Here is a 26,808-nt window from a genome sequence, read left to right as displayed (position 1 = left end):
ATTTAATTAAAGCCTCTAATTGGATAATGTTATCACGAGTCAATAACAGCTAAGTATTATGCACTGATGAAGCCATATATAAATTACTAGCGGTCCGCCCCGGCTTCGCCCGTGGTACATATTTCGCAATAAAAGGTAGCCTATGTTCTTTCTCAGGGTCTAAAGATTATCAGTGCCAAATTTCATCAAAATCGGTCCAGTACTTTATGCGTGAAAACCGTACATACATACATACTCCTACCGTACATACATATTCATTCATTCATACATACAAACCTTTCCTCTTTATAATATTAGTATAGATATAGATAAAGTAAGCCGCATCCAATAAATACAAAGTTAACCCCGTGTATGGTACTTTTTAAAAAGTAATTTACGCGAAACAGGGTTAGGGGTGAAATGAAAAAATAATAAGGCAAGTGAGTACGCAATTATCCCTTTTCATATGCGACGTGCTTAGATGCTATAACAAGGGTTTTTCCCCTGTTCAAATAAATTCTAAGTCAGTTCTCATTATGAGATTCATGGTATTGCGCTCATGGGGCATTCTTTGTGACTTTAGATGAGTGTCATTTAAATTTCGGGTAGGAATTGCTCTAAATTGTTATTATAAAACGAAATGTATGGATTCTTTACGCAGTTGGTAAATAGAAATTGTGTAAGTAGTTATTGTAGGCTTACCTATAATATATTGTTAAATTGCCCTTACAAGGGCAAAAATAAAGTAGTTTTGCTGAAGATTATTTTAGAAATTATTTTAAGTGGAAGCGTGTATTTAATTTTTTGTTTTGTACTTTTTAATTACTTCGTAATTTTAAATGGATTTTGTATCATAGATATAACACCAGATAAGCTTGATATAGGACAAAAATAAAATTAATGATCTTGTGTCCCTCGTCATTTTTATAAAGCGGCTGAAAATGTGCCTATCATAAAAAGTTTTACGCAGTTCTAAAAAATAATGGAGATGACAAAAAATTTAAATGCATGAAATATAAAAATCAACAGATTTATGTTAATAATAAGGTAACTTGATATTAAGGCTTAGCTTGTAAATGGTCATGATCGCTTCGGAAACTTCAAGGTGTTGTAGACTTGTAAGCCGATATGAAACATGATTCTAATCATTTCCTCTGGAATATGGACTATCTGTGGATTCCATCACATGAAGATTGACGTGAAAATATGTCAAGATTAAAATTCGAATATTTATCTACAGGTCTTTAGACGCATTAGGTACATAAAACAAAATGTACGGACGCGCATTTTAGAGGTCTGATGAAATATTGCTTCCGTAAGTTATGTTTAGAACTATTCTATTACTATTTGTGGACTGCATAACATAAAGGATGACATGAAAATATGTCAAGACCCTTCTCATGGGCAAATATTTACTGACAGATGCTTGAAAAAGGTTTGGTTTGGATTTAAATACGGTAGTATCCATTAATGTTTGTGAGGCAGTTTATAAAGTTATAATTAAGGACTTCATTCAGGATTTTATGTATTTTGTTTATCCTATATCCCCTCGTATGTTGATTAGCTATTGAACTTTTATATGTACGTTTCGTTCGTTTTCGAAAGCTAAATTCGGTCTCTTTGAATATTTTAGACACAATAAAAAATAATAACCGTCTGGGGTGCATGCAAACGGTGAAGGAATTTTACAAACAAGTGAAACGGTTTCAATCATTACCCTCCAACAAAATACACATCATCCTAATACGTATACGTATTTAATCCAGCAAGATTGGTACACTTTTTATTTTACGAAAAAAGGAAAACAAAAAATGTATAAATATTGAAAGCAACAAACTCCCTGAAGAGTCGTTTCGCGCCTGTAAAAGTGAGGCGTGACTTTAATTTTAAAGCAAGTTAATGTGACACAAGAGTAGTTGCATGGTAAAGTTTTTATGAGTGTCGGCTGAGAATAACTTCCTAATCTACTGAGTCATTTAGTCTCGACTCCTAAAAACGTGTAATTAAGACTCTCCCGGGACACCCGGCTTGCTCATAAACGAAATAGGAGCCTTAAATCTTTCTCATTTGTTGTAATCGTCGAGGAGATACCTTATTTATGAATATTTGACTTCGGCTGTAAGAGTACCCCGGTTTTAAATTCAATATCGCTGCAGCGTCGAAGCAACGAATTTACTTTTACAACTATTTCTACAAGTGTAAAATGCATATAAATTACTTAATATCAGACAAGAGTAAAATTCCGTATTGTCGTGCTTAGAAAAGCGGAAATAGTCAAATATTTTAATGGTTAGTTAATTCAAAATTCGAGCGTTATTAAATATTTCGAAGTTGAATTATTTTTAAGTACCTACCTATCACATGAAACTGATACCTGCATTGTAGTGGTAGTTATTATATAAATACTATAATAATAAATAAAATTTGTCCAGACCCAAAAACTAATATATTTGTACATATTAAAAAGAATAATATAACACTTCAACACAATGGGGAAGTTTTCCACTACTAGAAGAAATAATAAGAATGAGACAAAAAGTAAGGAACAGCGTAATAATTCCATTCAACTTGTTCCCATGGAATTAACATTCAATTGTGATTTGTTTCGTAAAACTGTTCACAGTTTTAGTGATAATTAGCTGATGAGTTATGACCTGACGCGTAGAAAGTTTCATAAGATGTCGTTTATAAGCGCTCATAGTATGTAAATTGGTTTATTTTTATTTGGAATTTTATTAATTTCATTCATTTATTGAAAACAAATTATTAGATTAGATATTATATCTCGAAATGCAAATGTTTTGTCACTGTGTTAACCTGATTTATACTCGCTATTGATAAATTAATGCTGAAATGAAAGTGAAATTTCTAAGTTTTGGAGAAATATACTTAAGAGAGCTGCAGTATTTGTTTGTAGATTGGCAGGTTGAATGTAATTATTTCAGAAATAGGTACGAAGTTCAAAAAAATTGTTTGATGGCCGTTTATACAGGAACTGTAAAAGCACCCTACGAACTATACCTAAGAGCAGATAAACAATGAAAAATAGGCTAGTATTATTTATTAATATAGAATTTACCATTGTATTGTAGCTTTTTAGCCTACATGTAAACATACCTACTGTAAAGTGTCATTCATTTAACTACTGGGCAATATTGCTGACAGCAAAAACCTATACTAGGTATAATGTTTATGCCCTGTGAAAGGTCGCTATAGGAACAAGGTTTCAATGTCAGTAGGTATAAAATGCTGACCTTGACTGTTATACATATATAATAAAAATTGGTTTTCATTTCTTCGGGTGTTGTGCTACGGATATAACATTATAACAATAAATCTATAAACCTTCCTATACAGAAAGCTGAGTCAGTTACACCACTTATAGGTACCTCAAGATCGGATGAATGGATTTTAATCATTAGATTCGTATCGGCGGGATCCTATATAAATGACTAGCTTTCCGCCCGCGGCTTCGCCCGCGTTTTCAAAGAAAATCCGCATAGTTCCCGTTCCCGTTGAATTTCCGGGACAAAACCTTCTTATGTGATAATCCAAGTTACCCTCTATATGTGTGCTAAATTTCATTGTAATCGGTTCAGTAGTATTTGCGTGAATGAGTAACAAACATACACATACACTTCCGCCATCCTCACTAACTATCGTATTTATAATATTAGTAGGATAGGATAGAATAGGATACAATTTTGAAAAACAAAATAAATAACGACCGAGCGAAGACGGGATAAAAATCTAGTATCTATGTAATTTACTAATAAGTGTAATTTACTTAAGAATTATTAACAAGTATTAGGTACTTGCTAGTCAAAACTATCTTCATTTCAAATCGGGGGTTAGGTAAGTATATAATATACATATTTTTAAATATAACAAGCCAAAACTATTAAGTTTTTATTACCTAAGAAGATTATCCATAATACATTATTTAATTGTATGTAAATCGCAAGCGTAGTAAGTGCTCTAATTAATTTAACCATTTCGGGGAACTTTTAATTAAGTCAATTGCATTGGGCAATACGATTAATTGCATTACAATTCATTAATACATATTTAAATAGCATTACTCTTTAGTTAATGTTTTTCAGTCGATTATAAATTTTTATAACGATTGTTTTCAGAGAAATTAAAAAAGTGCTAGTTTAAAGATGTTAATGGACAAAAGAAAGTCAGTAATATAATACCTACTTAGTGAAATTTAAAATGTTCTCATAACTTGAGAGTATGTGAAGAAATATTATTTCTTTCAATTACTAAAACGTATAATTAGAATTTTGTTATTGTATGCGTAGATTTAACTTTAGAGCCTATGCTCATAATTAAAAAAATTATTATATTTTTTTGTTTAGGTTACTTTCCTACTAAGCGTTTTTATCACTGAATATTAAAATTTATTATCAGTTGTTTGATTTATTTATCTTGTATTATATTATAAGACAACGTTGTTTTTTGCCATTACTTCAAATATTCCCGTATCACCTTTTAGGCAAGATAATTCTCCTCATTCATACAGATGAATCGCTCAATCAACGTAAAAACATAAAAAAGAATATTATATGCTTTGTACAATCGTTTGTAAACACCATTTACCTATTAATAACAATATTTGAGCTCTAACTTATGCTAACATTTATCTACTCAACGAGGCCGTTCCTTCATCACATTTCAAGTTTTCAAATTCTAGGTATTGGAGCCTCAATGGATATGAAATGGTGACCCATTGCATGACGTCAGCGTGCCATCGGAGAAAGTGCCGCATTCTGCATCACTCCATACAAGATTTATGTAATTTCGACGAAGATTGAGAATAAATCGGTTGTGTAATCAATAATTTACCGGTAATTTATCAGTTTTAGAACTTCGACACGTGTGAAATTGTTTGATATTACTGAACGAATGTCGTCCATTTGTCAGGAATTTTGAATAATTTATCGATACGTACGTTACGTGAAATGTGCGTAATTAATATTAGGAATTATTTAAAAAAAAATCGCCGCATTCGTTATGCATATAGGATTTAAAGAGGATGATTTTAAAAATTATTATCAGTCTCATTACATTAATAATACTTTTTTATTATCATCAAAATAGGTTCACCCAATCGACTGTGTTTTTGTTTTCTTGTGTTGTGGTTTTGTTCAGTCAAATTGAACCACCTCCTTTTTTGAAGTCGGTTGAAAATATTCATTTCATGCTATGATCAACAAGTGCGTCACATAACGGTGTTAGACACAGATGGACTATAAACAGCAATCAAATATTATAGACATGTCTCGGAAAAAAAAATTTCCTTATATAAATATTACACTGTATTATTAAAAAAATACTATTCTGATGACAATAAAAATCGTAATTTAGAACAAAATGTATCAGTTTTGATGTTGTTATAAAAGCTGAAGCTAGCTGTAGTATTTCAACTAAAAAAATCAACTAATTAAAAGAAACAGTCATATTTATATTTGTTTTCTATTTATTTCAATGATTCAAAACTACTATCAACCATAACAACATTACATGTGTTTCAAAGTTTTTTTTTTGTATTTAAATTTTGTAACAAATATTCTGACTTCAGCAAGAATTTAGTTTACAAATCCGGTCAAAATGTATACAAATACAATTCAGGGGGATCAATTAGACTAACCCCAGTTACTTCACTAATGCTATTAACAGGCGATACAATTTAGTTGAAACTGAACTGAAATCCTTATAAACCGAACATCTGCTAATACCATTACAGTCAAAAGGGAAATAGCAAGATACTTTAAACATTAATTTACTCCTTCTGTATCTAGTTGGTGGATAAATATTTGGTTATTCAAAGCTTTTACAAGTGTATCGTAACATTAAATATCTTCAACTATAAGCTCAGAAATATAAAACAAAAACACGGTCTTATATCCATATCTAAATTCCAGATAATATTCTAGAATCTTAGATACGTATTTAATACATATTTAGTATTGTTGATTAAAGTCGACATCTAATATTATAATTAAAAATACATCAATGTCTTTTTAAGAGTACTCGTTTCTCACTCAAATTTTATTACCATGAACCGAGAAAGGAGGCTTTCTTGGAAAATGCTCGATTCGTATGGGATATCGCTATGTCAACATTTATTACAAACCGCATAGTAAAAAAATAAGGAACGGATGGAATTTTATAGTAGGTACACTGATGAAGTTTTGTGAACAAAAAATTTATAGGGTATTAGTAAATAGTAAACATGCAGTGCTATAATTTTCTTTCAGTCTTTTTTCTTTATAGTGCTAGTAATAAAACTCTTGCGTGTCATTATGTATTATTTACATACATTTATGTTTCTACGCATGTCATGCAGTTTGAGTAATTGTTCATAAGTACTATTACTAAATAGGAAGTCTGCTTTATTAAGGTCTAATTGAGAAAAATGTAGGATTATCAAGATTACTAACTAGTATTCAAGAAAATCTTTAATAGTAACTAGATATATTATAATATTTTATCCTACTTATTTATATATCAAATGAGAAAAACATAATAGCTATAATAGATAGATAACAGTTTAGATATAAGTAAACAGTTATTTATTATACCAAAGTTAAAAATAAAACAAAAGTGTTATGTTTTTAAAGCTTTATTAGCTTCTTCTTATCGTTGTGATAAGATGAAAAAGTTGAAGCTCAAACAATTATCCGCGTCGTTGTCTACTCAATTATCACGAGCCTTTTATCATTTTGAGTCTGTACTATGTTGGTAAGCCGCATCCTTGCTATGTAGTTGTAAATACGTGTAATAACAGTAACATGAGAATATGTCGGCGGATCGGAGAAGCGTTGTGGTTCAGTGTTTGAAACGTTTTTGTAGGTTATACGTGTTAATGTTCATAATGCAAAATAATGTTAAATAAAGCGATTTTGGTAATTCTACGGATTTGAAAAAGACGAAGTGTTTTCATAACTGAAATTATTTATGGGTAAATTTCTAATATAGTACAGACTAGCACACTCAGTTCCGCAGAAAACTTGTTAAATCACCTGACTTAAATGTATAAAAATAGAACATAATTCTAAAGCTTTTATTAAATCTATAATTCTCGTAAACCAATAACAAAAGTAGCTTTTCCAGAAATCAATTAAACAAAAGCTAAATACTTCATTAGCTAAACATTATATATTGAGCTGCGTCGCTGGTTTAATCCGACGCACACAACGGTAACCCGTCAGTGTGGTGACGTTCTCATTCTTACCTGCGCGCGCGCGTGTCTCGAAGAAAGCCTCCGCCTCAGTGCTGACCTGGCGGCCGTCCCGACCGTACCGGCCTGCCGACCATGCGGCAGACATCGTGACTCCAGTGAAGTGACTTGTGTTACAGCGCAGTGCCCGTGCGTTAACCCCAACCCCTGATAGTGTAACCGGATTTTAAATTTTGGAACGCCCCGCGGCGTGAAAAAGGTTAGTACTAGCATTGTGATCATTTACGCCGATGTGAAAGTTCCGATCGGCCTGGCACACTTTTGGTTCAGGTGCTAGCAGGTGGGCGCGGTTCACAACCAAAATTCCAATCTCGTGAGACCGCTTTCGTAGACAACTTTCTTCCGAGTTTCATTGCTTATGTATCGCGTTTGATACTTTTTCGCTGGCTCGTAGTTACGTCATGTAACTTGGAGCTAACGTTCGCGTAAGAAGGGAAGACATCAACGCGCTCAAGCTTTTTTAAGCTCGTTAATGTCGGTTATTTCGCAGACAAAAAATATTATTCGATACGCTTCCTGTCTGCCACGTAAACAAAAGCTTAAATGCCTTTGTTTTATGTATAGATATGTGCCATATTTCTTGGAGAGCATTCTAGAATGTTTGACCAAACAGTGGATGTAGATTTAGACTTGTTTTTAAAAAAGCGATGCATAAGCAATGTTTACAGCGCCAAACGAGGACACTGCACATCTTGCGTCTAACCGGTCTGTTTACCGCCACGCTCTCCCTCGTATTATTTATCTAAGTGTTTCCTGTTCCTACCCTCTATACATTTTATAATTTCAATATTCTTAACGTTCGTTTTCGAGAATATTCTTGGAAAACAGCAATGTAAATAAATAGGTATTAATTGTTTCATTGAATTATCGATTGATCAAATCGCCGCGTTTTCACTAAGGCGCTTGTGAAACAATGTTTAAGAATGTTAATGATTGCTTTATAGATACTGCTTATAATAAATATGATGTATAAATTGCGATATGGTACAAAGCCATATATCGCAACTTTTGACAAACGCAAAATATATTCTACTCTACTAGCAAAATAAACGTAACGGACGTATAAATAGAACCAGTTGCACCGCTCACAAGCAGTGTCATCGCAATATTAATTTTAAAATGCAAAGCGGCGGAATCTCATCAGAATTCCAACCTGTGGCAGCTCGAGCGAGCCAAGTTAGCTAATTGTGATATTGCTCCACGGTGGCCGCATTACTCAGTACTCTAGCCACACGTCGCGAAAATACTTCCGAGTATCTCGTTCATACATCAAAGAGAACGAAAGAGACAAAAACTAGGTGCAATATGCAACAATGGCAAAGCCAATGCTCGCTTGCACTGCAGCTTTTTATGAACTTTGATACTCTTTATTGTGAATTTAGAGTCTCTTCTTGGTGTGAAGAAACTGTTCGATAACCTTTAATTATTAGAAAGAAGAATTGTACCTATTTGTCTATTTCACCACCAATCAACTTATCCAATACTAGCTTTCCGCCTGCGGCTTCGCCCGCGTTTTCAAAGAAAAACCCGACTAGTTCCCGTTCCCGTGGGATTTCCTGGATAAAACATAGCCTATGTTGCTCAGTGAAGATGCAGCTTTCTAATGGTGAAAGAATTTTTGAAATCGGTCCTGTAGTTTATGCGTGAAAACCATACATACATACATACATACTACTACATATACATACTACATATAATATTAGTATAGAAGTATAGATTAAACAGTATAGCAAAAAATAACGTAGTAAAGAAAGACTTTATACAATGTTTTAAAACAAATCATCAAAGACAAAATAATAGATACTATCGCATTACGAAAGGAGAAAATGTATTGTTTACAAAACATTTAATCCAATCTATATAACATCGTAAGTCTACAAATGAAGACGAAAAAGTACATTAAGGGTTTCATTTATCTCGAACAGATCCAGTAACACATAGGATATTGAACTGTTGTTTTCTTTACTGAGAAATAAATGAGAATACGCTAACTCTATTATTAGATGGGGTGTTACGCTTGGAGGGATTTTACCACAGGATAGTATTCCACTTCAGTACGAAATAGCTCCGTTATAAAAATATAACGAATTATCGATAGTAATTGCATAAATCATTTTAATAACGTTTGGCGTTTTGATTATAAATGATATTGTTAAAAAAAAACCTACGTAATAAACATTTTAAATTTTAATCGTAGCAAAAATGCAGTTTTCCGAAAGAACCGCGAACAAAAAAGGGATAAGACGTAATTAAGTTTCAAGCGATTTTCTGGAGCCAACAGTACACTGTACAATGCAGCACCTATTGTATTGTAAATTTTATTGTATCAATTCTAGTCATGCATAAACATATAAGTTTATACGGAAACTTATTGAAGTAACTTCTTCAAAACTAAGATGTTTAATAAAAACAAGTAAAACCACATAGCTAAGTAGAAAACCGTAACCTCCTTTTCTTATGAAGCAGCTTGACAACGTTAGCTTTAACTTTGTAAACATTTTCCCAAGTTTAAGCACGGTAATAAATGAAATCCGAGGAGATGAACCCTCGAGGCGCTGCTCTTATTTTTAAGAGAGAGAGAGTTTTTATAATAATAGATATGTTTTGTTTTGTTTTTTTGACGTACAATCTACTCAGAAATCCTTTTACAAGTTTTATGTTCTAGACTTCACAATATTATTACGATTACTATAAAGCATAAGCTTTTTATTATAATAATAATAATAAATCTATACCTATATACGAATTCAGAAATGATAACAAAATTACATGATGAGGATTTTTTATTGATAAGTAAATTAATGTAACGATAATTTTTAGGATCTGAAAATAAACATCACATTAAGCTGTCAATAGAACAACTTAATTAACATAGTAGTCTTCACCAATTACAACCTTCATTGCGTGAGAAGCTAACACCATTAAACGATTCATCTCAAAATGACTCTTAACAATTAGATTTACGAGTCATTATACCTTGAATCGTATTGACACAAATTTGTTGACCTTTGTCGTTTCTAAATCAATGAGCATCAAACTTACGGAATGTTTGTTATTCTTATATAATACGTGTAGTAGTGTAGAAGTAGAGTGTACACCTGGCAACTCAAGACTACAGTTACACTAGTCCGTTAGTGCGAAGGAGGTCACTCGTCGCGTGTCGACTTTCAATGCTAGAATTAGCGTTCGCTGAAACACTAATAAATAATCACGTTTTTAATTGACACAAATAATGGCTTCACTGAATATTAATTTAAAATAACAATTTCACATTACGCCTATTCACTAAATCGAACACGCAAACTTAGAATACGTTTCGTAAATTTGTTAGCTAAGAGCAAGGTCCTGTGGCGCAACGGATAACGCGTCTGACTACGGATCAGAAGATTCCAGGTTCGAATCCTGGCAGGATCGAGGTATATATATTTTTTTTTTTAATTTTTATATTATGTATTTTTACTACATAATATGAACTATGTAATTCGATTAATATTTTATGTTGATTGCGTTTTTTTAACAATATAAAATTATTTATTTTATGTTACGTGTTATGAAGCGCATAGACGTACGTATTTCTAGTGTATCTATTGTATCTTATTCATTATTGGAGACAAAACAAAAACAAGTTTTTATTGCTACAATAAATTATCGATTTGTTCTCTATCATCTGTAAAATACAACGAAATGAGATAAGACAGTCTTTCCGCGCTATTTACGGAACAAAGAGCAGAGCACTAATGAAATTGATTATCCAAAGGGTTTCTTTGCTTCCGTTGTCTGCAAACCATTGTCGTATAAAATACACTTCTGTTTACAAATATATTTTGAACTGTATCTGCTTTTCTTAAGTCGCAATATTGCTTAAAACCATTTGTTGACGGCTAAGTTTGTGGCAACTCATTGTATCGAAGACTATTCTTGGAAAAGTTCATAGTTGTATTTGTATTCGATCGCAAAAAACAAAGTCGTAAGTTTCGAAGATGAATGAATTAAATAAATAACATTTTGTTGAAATGCAGGCTTTAGCTTTTGTAAAAATAAATTACGATGTTATCAAACTGGTTGTAAAGACAGAGAGAAACTTATACCTAGTGTGCTTATAAGTGTAAAAATTAAAACATAACTATATTTCTTATTTATATTAAATACCCAATTAAATAAATTATTTAAAACAAATATAGTTACAACTCTGCTACATTTCCAAAAATAGGTATTATATAAAATGAATAAAATTTTCTAAAACCATTTACGTAATACGATAAAACTGTTGCAAAGACCTCATCTGTAAGTATAGCACTAACCGTGGGCTAGCTAAGTGATTGCTATTTTATTTTCTTAAATAAACACACCTGTCTTTAAAAACATTTAAATGTGTAACTGAACAAACTAAACTGCAGTAAAGTCTATTCATAGCTATAGAATAAAGAGTATTCTATTATGAATAAAAATATGTTTAAATATTTACACAGACATATTTCGCAAATTTATTGGATCGAAAACTCCATCGCTTTTGTTTATTTTATGCGGCAAATTTAATTACAACAAACATTTTAGTACACTTTTTTGAACAAAATTTATTCAATTTTTACAAATTTCAAGCCTGGGTGGACTAGCGAAAATGGTCGTTATCACATAAATACATATTTTTTTAAACAGCTGATGTAGAGACAACATTTCAGGATTCTGAAATGTTGTCTCATCGATTCGATTAATTGCTTCTCTCTTCTCAGCTGTAATTTATAAAGCTAATCCCTCGTATTCAAACACGTAGGTACTTACATGGCAATATTAACTTCATTCAATATTGTATAATGGGAGCACGTACGAACAGCAAGCAGTTTGTATAGGTAATGTTCTGTTGCGGTTTCTTCAAATATTCATGGCTCTAACGTTAGCCTTTCTAAACCGCTGCCCGGCGACAATTTTGATACTAACCAAATTGAAAAGTGGATATTCAATTTGCAACTAATTTTATAAAGCCTACATTCCATGCAGAAAATGTTTTTATTTTTGTATTTGTCGCACTGATCTTATTCTACCAAAGCTATATGTTTCTATGATAGAAAACTGTTTTTCATTTCTCAAATTCTTCGGAAATCGAGTTTACTCCTGTATTTTACTTTCAAGGTGGCTTTGTATACTGGCGAATGCAGCTCGAAACAGCTCTATGTTAGTGTTCCCACTAACTGCCCCCTTGGCAATGTTAAAGGTCATACAATAAGCTGTGAAAACGTGTAACATGGCTATGGGTGAAGCATACGAATTTGATCACCTACATTCTCCTGATTTACATTCAACTCGCATATAATATAGGTATTTAGGTGACGAAGAATCTTGATTAACGGTACAATGGTCTATCACATAAACCTGACTGAATGTATGTTGGAATTATTGGTGTATTTTAACTTTAATTTAGAGATCTATAAAACAATAATTAGCCTCGTTTTTTATAAGCAAATTAATACGGTTTAATTTTTAACAGAAGTTTATATAAAATACAGAAAACTTAAAGGTAATTTGTGAAAATTAATTTCAACCATACGGTTTATCCATAAATTATCCAAAGTTCGTCATTGGTTCCGTATTAGTTACGGTTTGGAGAGAACAAATTGATCTCATTTCCATGAAATACACTCTTTATTTTTATGTTAATTTTAACGTCTTATTTATTGCGTGCCTATGTAGTAAATTTTGTACACTAGAAGCTTTTAAATATCATTAGTAATTATACTTCAAATCATTTTTAATTTATTAATTAAATATAGGTATTTACCAGAAGTTAATCGAGTTTAACGGAATACATTACTAAATACTAATTGCTCATTAAATTATATCTAGACTCCATTTAATCTTAATTGCAAAACCATAATTATATAACAGATATACGCAAGTAATTTGCATTAATTATAAATGTACAGATTATTATTTTTAATTAAGTACCTAGTCTAGTTAGACAACAATCAAATCAGCTTCGTAATCTACAAGTAAACAATTTATATTATGTATGTAATTTTCAATTTGCATTAGCATTCCATACCCTGAGTAATCTAACTAATATTTCATTTTAGGTATTAACTAGGTATGTTGATATTGAAAAAATTTAATACTTACTAAGTAAAGTATTTAAGAAAATTTAGATGCAATTCATGAAAAGTTAACTGAAGTAGTTATAACTGCTGAAGTAATTAAACCACAATTCATACTTCCGACTTATTTCATTGTTTAAAAACTTCAATAATTAAAGGTTTTATTACAACTGTAATCACTTTACATTATACCAAATAGTTACTGCCTAATTTTCTGAAATACAAATAAATAAGTATTCATACAAACTGCAAATTTTTTAGGGAACCTTAATTACTTTGCCTTTACAGTCAATTGCTCTAAAAATACTCGGCTTATTAACCCATATACGAGTTTAGGAAGTACAGCTGCGCTTATATTATCAAGAAGTGTTCAGGTAAGTCAGTAGTCCCCTTCTAAAGTGACCTTGCTTCATCGCAAGGCTCGCTGTCGTTCACCTCGCAGGAATGCGACCAATAATGCCGCTTTGTTGACGAACCAGGAGATAATATGAGGGAATTCACTTCCAATGACCTGAAATAATTGATACCACGCCCTACTTTTGTATTAATAAATCGCCATCTTGATACTTCAACGAAATAAAATTAAACTCGAAACAGTTTAACGGCAAGGCATGCAGTAAACGCAATCGAACTTATTGAGGAAAACATTTAAGTATTTATCAACCATATCTTATTGAAACTATATTACGTATACGTTATTCTGTAAAACATGAAAACACTAATATGATTAGAGTCATTTATATGCATAATGATCCGCTTTCTAAATCAGTCTTAATTAAAAATGCAATAGATAAAAGAAAGCTTGTATTACGTGTTATGTAAATCACTGAGTTATCTCATTTTGCTGACAAATTTTTTCGAAAAAAATATTTTTGTTTTACATTTTAATTACAGATACAGCTATTTTTATATTGGATGTTTGTCAAAGTATAGAAACATAATTATATATTATTTATTCTCCAGTGAAAAGATTCGTAAAAAGTGAATGTATTTTTAATGAAGAGTGCTTAACTTAATCCCAACTCCAACGATCTAAATTTAATCCTATTTAATTCCAACACAAACTTATGAATTAATGAATTCACCCAATGAAGTCGACCTCGGCAAGGCATTCCGCGCCATATTGTTAAATCACCCGCCTAAATTAGTAGGCGAAATAAAGCCAACCACATCTAATTGTTTCCACTTGTAAAGTTAGCGAAACAACAATCGATTTAATTAAATCCCGGATTGAAGTGAGGCGTTTTAAGAATCTTTCTACATTCAGAAATAACAAAAGGCATTGCTACTTACAATTGTCGTGAAGCTTTAAGCTTTTGATACAAAGACTTGGGTACCTGACTGCAACGAAACGAGTTGTCATTGTATACGAATAATTTGCTATACGTACCTATACATTTATCACGCAGCTAATCGCTAACGTCAAGGAGATATTGCACAAAGTTATTTTAACCCACACCAAGTTTCTTAACTCCGTTCTCTTAAATCACATCATATTGTTTAAGAATAAGATATTATGTACAAATGATATTTTTTGATGTCATCACGTCGTTTATTTATGAATAATGAACAATAAATAGAAAAACTTAAAATTAAAATGATCATATCTTTTTATATCTGTTTGTTAAGATAAACAATGCCTTATATTTACAATATAAATACCTTATACCATGGCTTTTCGACCTTGTTGAAATAAAAGAACAAACCACAAACCGGACTAAACGCTCATTGTGAAATGTGTATCGTGAAATCGTTTGAACTAGTTATAACTGTCGACGCTAACCTAAACTTAACCATTTAGACTTTATGAATATTGTATTCTCTTTACCTTTAAGTAATAAAATGTAATACCAGGCTTCCACTTAATGAAAAAAATAGACGATGCTTCATTTCCTATTTAGCTTAACAATTCATAATATTTCCTCGTATCATCAAATCAGCATTTTGCACAAAATGTTTGTGTCAAATAGCCTATTACTAATGCTGATTTTGCTTAGTTAAATACAAATATTCTCACGTTTATACTAGGTGTAATAAGACCTAGAGAATACGTGATCTTTCGATTCCTTTATGTTTAGTGCTCGTCGTTTATTTTATCGCACGATTATATAAACATGCATACAAAAGTTTAGTCATGCGTTTAAATAATATTTGGTTCAAGTTCATATTACCCAAAGTCAATAAATTAAGTAATCGTTACAGACCATACATGTAAGAAAGAAACATAACCTTTCGGCTTGAGCATATGTAGGTAGGTACCTACATACCTACTTTTAATTTTCATTTTTACTGATTATTACTTATGAATGTGTTCGATCTTAGATTGCAGTCTAGCACTTAATATTCCACTATCGTTCCAAAGCCATTGTCAGAATAATAAATGTTAACACAACATAGCCATTCGCTAAAGAAACCAACGATATCACCACGGCACTTTCGAGCATCGCCCGAATACAAAGTAATATTTCTGAGCCTCGTTTAAAGGGGTATAAGAGAAGTTGTTTTTTCTATTATTTCTTTGTAATAAGATATTTCAACATAGGCCGTTTGAAACTCGAGTTCTCTTTATAATACAAATACGGGAAAATCTTATTTGCAGAAAGCAAACTCATTTTACTAGGCAAAGATACGTATGGCACAATATTTATTTAAATAGATTTTACATTGAAATTGTGTGTATTTTAAAAATGGAAATATACAAACCAGTCCAAACAATTACGGTAAATGTTGATGTTACATCCCAACTTTTTAATTAGCCTTTATTTACAATTTATTACTTTCTATAAAATCATGTTTCCAAAATAGGACACGTTATAAAGTGCTAAAAGCATTATTGAAAATGCAAGCCTGGGTTTATATTTATCGCGTGTGGGCCGTACTATTTGCAGCACTTCTTTCAATCCAATTTGCAGGCGAGTCGCTACTATGTGCCTGGATTGCCGAAGTTTATCAGCCACTACATACGATACATTGCCCATTCACAGTTTGTTGCCTTTTATTTTGCAAATACAAATCTGTGTTACTAGAGAACAATTGAAAGCACTGCAGCAGTAGCAGGTGAATTTACAATTGGTTAAACTTTTACGGACAGAATTGAGGGGTTGCTTTTCTTTCGACTGTGATTTTAATTTCAATAATTGCCGTTTTTATTAGAATCCGTGAAAGTTTCCGTCGTTTGAACAATTATTGCATCGCTTGTTGCGTAATGTGCATTAATAATGTATGTAGTTTCATTCGAACAAAATTACGTGCGAATGATTTGCTCAGTTCAACAACAATACTTATTGTTGACAATTTTGTCAATGCATTATAAAATCGTTATGTCAGCGGAAGAAGTTTTCAAGGTTTTAACATCAACAATTAATTATAGTACGGATATACAAACAAGCACAGTGTGAATGGTCATTTTGGTGAAATTGGTGCTTTTAATAATTTCGTATACGCTCATAAATGTTCAATTAAATTTATTATGTATCTGTATACCTATAGGGTACACATAACGTTAAATATTTTGAGATACAAAATTAAAACTAATAGAAAATAATGATATTATCATGTTCTTATAAATTGCATATTGAATGACTTATTCAGAATCAGTAACTAAATAAATTATATCTATAAATAATTCGGTACACACAATTCCATCATACATACATCGAAAACATTAGGTACATTACCTTCTTGTTATAAACTGAGTATATATAGGGACATACTTACAGACAAAATAATATATAACCTGCGTTTTGCGAATTAACCATTTTATTACAATGGCAGTAATTAACCAACCTATAATAAATATAGTAAAATAAAGTTTCAGGTAAGAACATCTTGAACCTTGAACTTTTTGCCTGCGAGCCTGCACGCCTTGCCAATACCGGTTGAGTCATTTATATATGACTATGTGTAATAATATATTTTATCTGTTTTATATCCTGTTACCAAATTATTTTGAAGATTTTCAGATTCACTTGAATATTAAACTTGTAATTAAGTACTACCTATTTATTGCAAATTCCTACAGGTATTGTTATTTTAAGATTGAATCTAGTTATTGTAAGTCCGCAAATCACATCAGATGTAATTTATTTTAAACCAAAATAATTTGGAAAATGTATTTTTAACACATCAATGCAACATTATGAATAAATTTCATGGCAGAAATAGGCAGTTGCCGACATTATAACTCATATTGTTTTAATGAGAAATAAAATTTAAATAACGTTCAATTTTAACACCTTGAAAACTTGACGTATAAATACTTATGACTCATCGTATTAGGTAATGCAAATAAATAATAGCGATGAGGTTACCGACATACCTTTATAAAGTGCAATTTTCTCGTAATAATAAACATTATTTATTAAAGGGAATGTAGATACGAGCTCGAGCAGATTTCTATTCAGGAATCACTCATATTTAAAAAAGGCTTAATTAATGAATACGTCCACTGTTTTATCTAACGTATTGCTTTCAACATCACTACGGAAGGGACACACGGAAATTCAAAAACTAGTTATAATAGCATCACTTGTCTTGTTAGTTTCATTCATGCGCTTCGCCAGACTTCACAAAACCTTTTTGTTGCTCCAATCCTCTGACTCTTTTATGTAAACCCTCGCCATCGGTTTTGCCTTTTACGATTACACCGTTTTTCTACACCTTCTAACGAACGCTGTGTTCACGTTTGTTTATTCAACCCGTAGTGGAATGATTTACGAATTTATTCCTACTATTTCTGTTGGTTTAACGTCAATACGTTCCGATGGTCGAATATCGTTGTAGGTTCATAACGGAATATATAATTTATAGTAGAGCAGTAACTAGTCATTTTAAAGTATTTATAACGGGTGTATTATAGAAACCCGTATTATAATAATGTAAATTCGAAGAACCTTCTATCGATCCGTTACACTTTATTAGGATGAATTAATTTAAAACGTACCTCTGTCTAAAAGTAACTAGTTTGAAGGTAGTTGAAGGATTGGTATTATTTGTTCAAACTAATTAATATTCCATTATAAAAAACGATTTTCAAAAATGAAGTCCGGGATAAGCTTCTAAATATTATGTTCCAAAATACAACGAGCACTTTCGCTACAGCTTAAAGGTTCACTGTACGTTAGTAGCAGTCTATAAGGACTTAACGCGTCCTTAAGCAAAGAAAACTTTAGTTCCTCTCATCATTCACTAAATGAATGTCTAAAAGCTATACAGTGAAACAAGGCATCTGCTGGATACATTCTGCGTGGCTTGTACCGGTGCTAAAACAGCGAATTTATTGAAACCGGTTGGCCTTGCGAAACAGTCACAGACATCCTCAATTTGAATTCGAAATTGTTGGGTTAGTTCCACTATTGAATTCTTTATTCTATATTTACAATATGTAGTTTCGATTTCAAATGAATAATTCTCGGAAAATTTGTTAATATCCAGTTTTACACGCTAAATTCGACGCAATAACAAAAACATTTGGTGAATCAGCGGACAGGTATTCAGGTAGATTTTTAAGTAATGAAAAAAGGTACTCGGTGCATATAAATCACCATAAACTTTGGGGTATTCCTTTCGGCATACTTAATAATAGGATTGTAATTTACTACAATATGTTACCTTTTTAACAAAAAAGTCCTAAAAGCAAATCGGTAAAGGTATGTCAGTATCAAATACTTACCTGTCTATGATTATTAAAAGAAGGCCAATGATAATTCACTATTAAATAGTAATATTATAAATTTATTATCTATCTACTATGAGCTTAAATCAAAGTATAATATTATAATGCTAACGTGTAATAGACAAAACCTGTCTCGCAGTTATTGCGGCAAAAACCATCACTTTGCATGTTCCTGAGACCGTTAACACATAAATTACAATCGCTGCTTAGACTAGAACGAACAAGAACAGTTCAATAAATGAGGTGAGAGAAATATAAAGATTATAAGCATACCTATTAACCACAGATAATATAATGTTATACTAGTATCTATACTTAAAGTTAACAAACAAAAAAATGACTTCGAATTCTCATAACCTTAAATATAAACAAATAAATTAAATATTTCCAATTCATCACGCGTGCATCATGTAGGTACATGATGAATAGGTGTGCATTGGATTATCCTGACTTCTTATATTGATTTGGTTATCTTCCTAATTTTTAATGACAAAAAATTATATCAATTTAAAATATTCCCATTTCGCTCCAAATTATGCGGAATAAAAAGGGTTCTAAACATGAAAAACCGTTTTATTTCTACAAGATCAAATATAATGGTCATGAATATTTCATATCTAGCGTAACATTTTATTAAAGGAAACGGTCTCATTAGAGTTCCTCGCTTTATAATTTTCCTCAAATGAAAACGCATGGTAATGGGAATGAGATGCAAACTATTTATTATAAAATAAAATGTGTGATTATAATATTCTTTATGATTGTCTTACTAAAAAGCAGTTATATGACTTCAACAAGTTAATCTTCTAGATTTGTTTTGGCCAAAAAAAATTACGACGTTAGTTTTTATGCGAATACAGGCTTAATATGACAATATTAGACCTGTATTAAGTCAATTTAACATTTAGAGACCTGTCATAGGCCTATGCAGTTTTTATGGGTTCAATTTTAGTTCTGTTTCTAGACTTCCTTCCAATTATAGTCGATATTTAGATTCAGATCGACCAAAATGGCTTGTGTTAAAAAGAAGATAGAAATGAAAGTTGGCTGAATGATACCTCACCTGCCACTATTCTGATTGTAGCGGACCTTTCGACCCTGACTTCGGGAATGATATTGGGATTCCACTTGTGATTGCGCGCATACTTTAGCAATTTGTACCAAATTGGACGGTCTTCCTGGAAATTCCATCAAATTATTAATGCCTTTTTGGTATCTGAAAAAATTAGGATAGGCTCGACATATTCCTTTACATAATTCTAATAATTTGATAGCTTTCCTTATAGCAACCAATTTGTAATTGCCAATTACTTACCTGAATAAAATGTCCTAAAGTAGCTATTAAAATACTTTAATAGGTTTCTTAGAAATTACGTTTATAATAACAAGCTTAATTTTGATATCGTCATTTTGTATGATGACTATTTTGTTATGATAAAAATTATAGAAGGCAATCATTATAATGTTCTTATTTTTAATAAATTATGATTTGAAATGTGCATCGGTTTATTGAATACAGAAATATATTTTCTCATCTAGGTATATTGAAGATGCTACTTTCGAAGTTAGCAAAGCTTTAAATCTATAGTATTTTTCTACGAAAACTAAATAAATCTCAGCGATGCCAGATAGTCAGCCATATTGGAAGTAAATAGCAAAACTTTTCGCCACACTGGCTTATCCAGTTCATTGACGAAACCATGGCGAAATGCAATGCTGTTAAACTATTTTTAATTCACGCCAATTTGAAACTTAGAATGATAGGTGTAATTAACATAATCGATTGGCAATCAATGAAATGCACTTATAACATTCATTGGAACTTTCGGCTATAAATATAATAATGAATTAAAAATAAATATACCAGTTTATCGCTCTACATCATAGCCATGTTAAATTGCCTACATAACGATCTGGTCGATATACTTAAGAGAGAAAAAAAGGTTCAATATGAATCGTGTATTGCACGCCTCATAAGCGAAGCGTTGAGGTGGGTACTACTGTCGCTTCGCGCAAAACATCTGATTTTTCAAACTTAAAATGTCTTTATGTATCATACATTGCACTTGTAAGATAATACATACACACACATATTAAGAAAAAACACTATTTTTAACGTTCATGATATTTTTGATGTCATTTTTGTTACATATTTAAACTAGTTAAAAAACAGTTTAAAAAAGTTCTGTCTTGGACGTCCGTGTGTCTGTATGTGCGGATCCTTTTTCTTGTTAACACGATAGCGACCGAAATACTTTACTAATCGAGTCTTTTTTTTTCTCTTACGCTTGAGTATGCTCAGGAATAGAACCCTTTCATTTTTCAGGGTCTGATTCGATGTGGTTTAATTGTTATTAAATAAACAAAAATAATAATTAATAAATAATTATTTAAAAAAAATTATGAGGCGTGCACTTTTGGATTTTCCAAATTATTGTAAATTGCAATAACGTTTCATTTAAAAGTAATTGAATCGTTTTCACTTTGCCATAAATAGTTAGTTACCTTTCCATTGAAATCGAAATCAGGATTAAATGCCGCAGAAAGCCTCGCTAAATTACACAAGAATAATGCGGATAACATTTCATATGACTCATGGATTAAACCGGTAACATTTTTATGCTAAATAAAATGGGAACATAAATGATTTCTGCTTTGTATCTTTATACAAGTTTTAATATTCATTACAATTTGTAATCAAGGCTAAATTAACGTACATAGAACTTTGTTTTTCATAACATATAAAAAGATATACAGCAGCAGTATTATATCCAATATCGACTACTGCTTCATAAATATTAAAATATTTTTTTTTCTTTGCAGGTATGATATTCAAAGGCTTCCGTCACACATCTGTTTCCTGTAACCCTATCTGAAACCAAATGGTAGAACTAAAACTGAGCAATAAAGTTCTTGACCTCACATTTTTGTTACACGAGTAAGTATTGAGTATAATATTATGCAACGTTTAGCACTTTCAAATCGGTAAACACGAGTTAACCGGGCTTAAGCTAATATAGCTTGTGCCCCACATAACTCGGGAACGTATTTGAAATATTTTTTAACTTACACACCTATCATAGACCTATGCAACCAATTGGATGATTATTATTTGTGTCATGTAGCAAGTCGGCGAGAGCTAAATGCGTAACCAGCTAACGGTGTTAGTTCAACGAACGGAAAGTAGTACTTATAATATGCCCACTTGTCTCAAAATGTTGAAGGAAGCATTCCATATAGAGCACGGTCGCCAAATGAATCGGGAAGTCAGGATGTCGGCCATATTCAATTACTTATAATTAATTCAATGCAATATAACATGTTATTACTTTGCATTCAATTGCCTTTGCAATCTATCAGTAATATAGCTCTCGTATTTTAGATTTCAGCCACTAAATTTGTAGTCTAACAATTGTATTTTATTTGTATTTAGTATTTGAAAGTGTAAACCAAATCCAGTTATGCATTGTCATAGCTTTACCAAAATATTGTCCGCGTTTCGGCGTATCCATTGAATTTTACGAGTTTAATCTATCCGTAAATTTGTTGCACAACAAAAATACTTGATGAAGTAAAGCTGCAAACCAGTTCACAGCGATCGACTTCCCATTTTCTAACGAGATTTTTTGCTCTCAAGCTCACACGGCAAAATACTACACCTTCTTTCGCGGAACTTGTAATAGAGATCTCTAACAACGTTACATTTGAAGAATAAAGTCCTCATACAAAAGCACTTTTAAATCACTATTACAATATCCATTCGCTATTACGCTTAATTATCTAACATTAATTAAGGTCTGCGCAGTATCACTCAGAAGATTAACTATTGCACGTATTACGTCATTTACATTTGGATAGAATTAATAAGTTTTTTATTAGTAAGCACCTAGTATATAAAGTTTTCTAACTTTTCTTATTATTTTATACCAGGAAGTGGTATTTCACTGTTGCTTGCTTGCATTCCTCAGTTTTCAAAATAGCTGTTTGCAACTAATTAATTAACATGTAGAAAGTAGTCTATTAAAAAATAATGATAGATGGCGTATAGTAACTTCCTTGATGTAAAGAAAAAAATACGCTTTACGCTGTAAAATAATTCATTTGTCACTATGTTAATTCCTAGAGACTTTCTTAAAGCCAACAAAAACGTCATATAGGAAATGTTGACGGAACAGTGATTGTATAGTCAATAACTTTCCCCACGTATGACCTGCTAATAACTGCTTGCACGTCTCTCATTCATACCGGTTGAAGAAAAAGAAAAGATAATCACTTATAAACACTCTGGAGAGTAACAAAGTGAAGTCGGCCTACTGACCAACATTGTCCTTTTAATGTAACAAAGGCAACTCTTCTATTTTCACACAATTAGTAATTTGTGTTATCCTTTTCCTCACCTATGTCTTTTATGCTACGTCAAAATAAATCGTTATTTTTATTTTTTTTCTATTTCCTTCCATTCAAACTAATTATTATAATATCAGGCTATTTGTGATCGTTTATAATTGATATTACAAACGAAAAGCAAACACATTACGTTAAGCACAAATGTACACTTAAAATTCCCATACGGAAACGGTTAATTAATTGAACAATAACGTGATAGTTTTCCATGAAAATTACATTTCATTCTAGCCGTGACGGTTTGGGTCTTTCACTTTGAAATGAAATATGAATATGGAGGACACGTCGGCTGCCATATACGAGGAGGAGATGGAAAAAAGCGGTAACTGTAAAACAGTGAACGGACGAGCGACACTGACAATGAGAAGGCGGAACGCTCCGTTTTAGGTAGCTGTCACGTATGCAGACCTACGTGGACGGTATGACCAGGCCGGGGCACGTACCGACTTTCCAACGCATTGTAGATAAATGATTCACGAGCATCACAATGTTTACTTCTCTTTCTAAAACCACACATTTAATTACGCACGATTTTTCAACACTTCCGTATGATGTACGATTTTCAGGAATATTGAGATCAAAATCTGCATAATACCACTTTCCATCACTGGTAGTTATTACACGTGTTATGTAATGATTTATTCGTAGTTAAAAGTATATTACATCCGGATAATGTTCATCATCATCTAACAATATAAGCGTAGCAACAATATTAGAGATTGATAATTTTGAGTTAATTAAACTAAAATTATGAAGCGCCTTTAACATGCACGTAGTAGGTAATTACACTTTGTCTTAAATATATTTCAGCTTAAATTAATCAATTAACATAAGCGAAACGTAGTTTTGAATTTAAAAAGTAAAAATATCTTCACTATGAGAATTAATTTGTAAGTATATTTAATGTTCTCTATTTTCATAAAAATGTATAATCTTAATCATAAAGTCGTTTTATATAATTAGAAATTACATACACTAAAAATAATTGCAGCAATTGCGTCTCTGAACTTTATTCGAGTGGACTGTAATATTAAAATTTTAACCTGATTAGAATTTCGTTCAAAAATAGTATGCTCATTCTTGGAAGTAAAACGAGCATAGAACTGAAAGTTAACATTGCTACAATTTGCAAATATCCAATTATGTAACATAAATTTAATTTAATTTATTTTTTTACGTTATCAGTTTAATAATTAAGGTAATTTTAACACAAGTTCTTATATTATGACCATAGTGACCAAATGTGAGGGACCGGACAGGACCGGAGCGTAGTGCGAGTCGTGTCGAAACATAAAATACGAAAAACGTCTTCAAATAAGAAGCTAAGTTCAATAAACTAATAACAACCAGACACTTTCATCAAACAATATTCAAATTGCAAACTATACGTGAATGGAAAGTGAAATTAGCCAGCATCGATTTTTATAGCATCGGAATGAAGGGGTCATTCAAATATTGACGATCGCTTTAACGTTTATAATATTTTCTAGCTATACGTGTACATTTATAATATTCATAAATAGAGAACAAGACATTTTAAATGTACGTAAGTGCAATTGTGTTTTCTATACACCTATAATATACGAATAACAGCAATACGCCTATCAATGCGTTTGTACTTGACCCAATATTGTGCACGTTTCAAATTATAGCTACGTTAGCTATTCTAATATAAACACCAGATACTTCACTTTATCTACTATTCACGTTTTTAATCAAAACAAAAATAAAATACTTATTGAATTTCATTATAACAATTAGGTAAATAAATTAAAATGAGGATTGATCAACCAAATAATGTAGCTGCTAAATGATTCACATATATGTAACATTTTGTAAAGCAAGTATTTATTGCTCGTAAAACGCCACATAACTGTGAAATACTTACCATACCAATATGTGAATGTGTAAACCACGATCGGCTTTATTCGGCGCACAATTTATTATTCAGGACAAATATTTTGATTCAATTTAACTGTCCTTTGACACTATAACGGGCAGTTATCGGTGTCCCTAATCACCGCAGTAGCACTTTAGGCCGAATATTTGATATACAAATACATAAATAAATGTTTACGTCTTCCTCTATTAAGGTTTGCCATACCTAACTTGGGTTTGATTTAGCGGTATTTATAGACCAAAACCGCTTCCCGAACATTTATCTACAATGTGTGGATTGACGCGTAGACGGCCCGCCCGGGTGTACACCTAAATCCACATCAATATGTCGACGTCTTGTATTACATACCATATTCAATTAAGTAACTTAGAACTCCTGTTAGGCATGTTAACCCCAATACGGATTGGATTAATGAAGGTCTAAATCTCAATTTAATGAATGGATATTCAATATAAACTGTTGAGGAACACATTGAAGTAAAAGTTCGAAGGATATAGGAAACTGGAAACTTTATCTCTTTGTAATTTTAGATTAATTAGGAAACAATATGGCCCATTGTTTCCTAATTCAATTATAAATATATACCATTACATTTTGCAATTGTTATACGTAAAAATATTTTACAAATATGCAAAGGTATCTGAATTAATACTTTTAAACAGTGAACATTATGAAACCAAGTAAGTACAGTTCATCAAACAATTGTGTGTAGCAACTGTTATCGCCTTTGCATAGTGCTAATTTTAAAGCGTGAGAGACATTTCAAAACATGTATTCTTTTTGGTGAGCGATATAGAATAAAGGGGTCAGCCAATTCTCCCATTGTCACAATGGTCAATTATAAGGTACGTCTTGCTTCAGGCAGACATTGTTACGGTAATTAATATGATTTAGGTTCTGTGCACATTCTATCGGAACAGTTACTTCAAACAAAAGTTATGTTTACTACGTTTATAGGTACTTTATTACTCCATATAAATGTGCATTATTTTTCTTATACAATTTATTTGTCATCTTCGCACTATCATACAAATGCAGCAAATATAATATTCTCTTACGGTACAGGTAAAAGCTCTTTTTTAAATTCGGTTACTCTCGGTCATCTCTTTTTTAAATCTTATAGTTATAGATCTGTCGCATGTCTGTTAATAAGGTTTTCTAAGAGATATTTATATGAAGACATATTTCTTTTAAATTTAACTTTTAAACTCAATTTAAATAGTATTACATAAGAAGCAATCAATTGTGTAAAACACAAATAGAAAAAGTCAATGCAAATTAGGCAAAGAGAAAGGCTTTTATTTTACATACCTTCTTCAATTTCACTCATTATGTGGGTGTTTTAAATACACTGGATGCAAATGCGTTTTGAGTCTCATTGCAAGCAAGAGAACATAATAATTATAACACATGTTAGGAAAATGTTGCATTTTTCTTCAAAGTATTGAAAATTATAGAGATATTTCCTCTAAGTATACATTACATTTGAATAATGTAATGTATACTTACGAATGAT

The 26,808-nt window shown here is 31.5% G+C and overlaps 1 protein-coding gene and 1 non-coding gene across 4 annotated transcripts in view; both read left to right on the top strand.

Annotated features, from left to right (window-relative positions):
* The first annotated feature begins 7,256 nt into the window (after positions 1–7,256).
* uif (sushi, von Willebrand factor type A, EGF and pentraxin domain-containing protein uif) overlaps positions 7,257–26,808 on the top strand; it is a 58,609-nt gene continuing 39,057 nt past the window's right edge. For all 3 annotated transcript variants that reach the window (XM_089699768.1, XM_089699767.1, XM_089699766.1), the window contains exon 1: positions 7,257–7,427. The gene's annotated coding sequence lies outside the window, so the exon portion shown is untranslated. The remainder of the gene's footprint in view (positions 7,428–26,808) is intronic.
* Positions 10,570–10,642, top strand: TRNAR-ACG (transfer RNA arginine (anticodon ACG)). Its single transcript has one exon. It is a non-coding gene; the product is annotated as a tRNA-Arg (tRNA).

Source organism: Colias philodice, chromosome 10 (assembly GCF_061535455.1).
Source record: "Colias philodice isolate Cphi_HAF_F1 chromosome 10, ilColPhil1 Martin Lab GWU primary, whole genome shotgun sequence".
Classification (NCBI taxonomy): domain Eukaryota; kingdom Metazoa; phylum Arthropoda; class Insecta; order Lepidoptera; family Pieridae; genus Colias; species Colias philodice.
The sequence above is the reverse complement of the archived record's forward strand: the minus strand, read 5'-3'. Positions and strand labels throughout refer to the sequence as shown.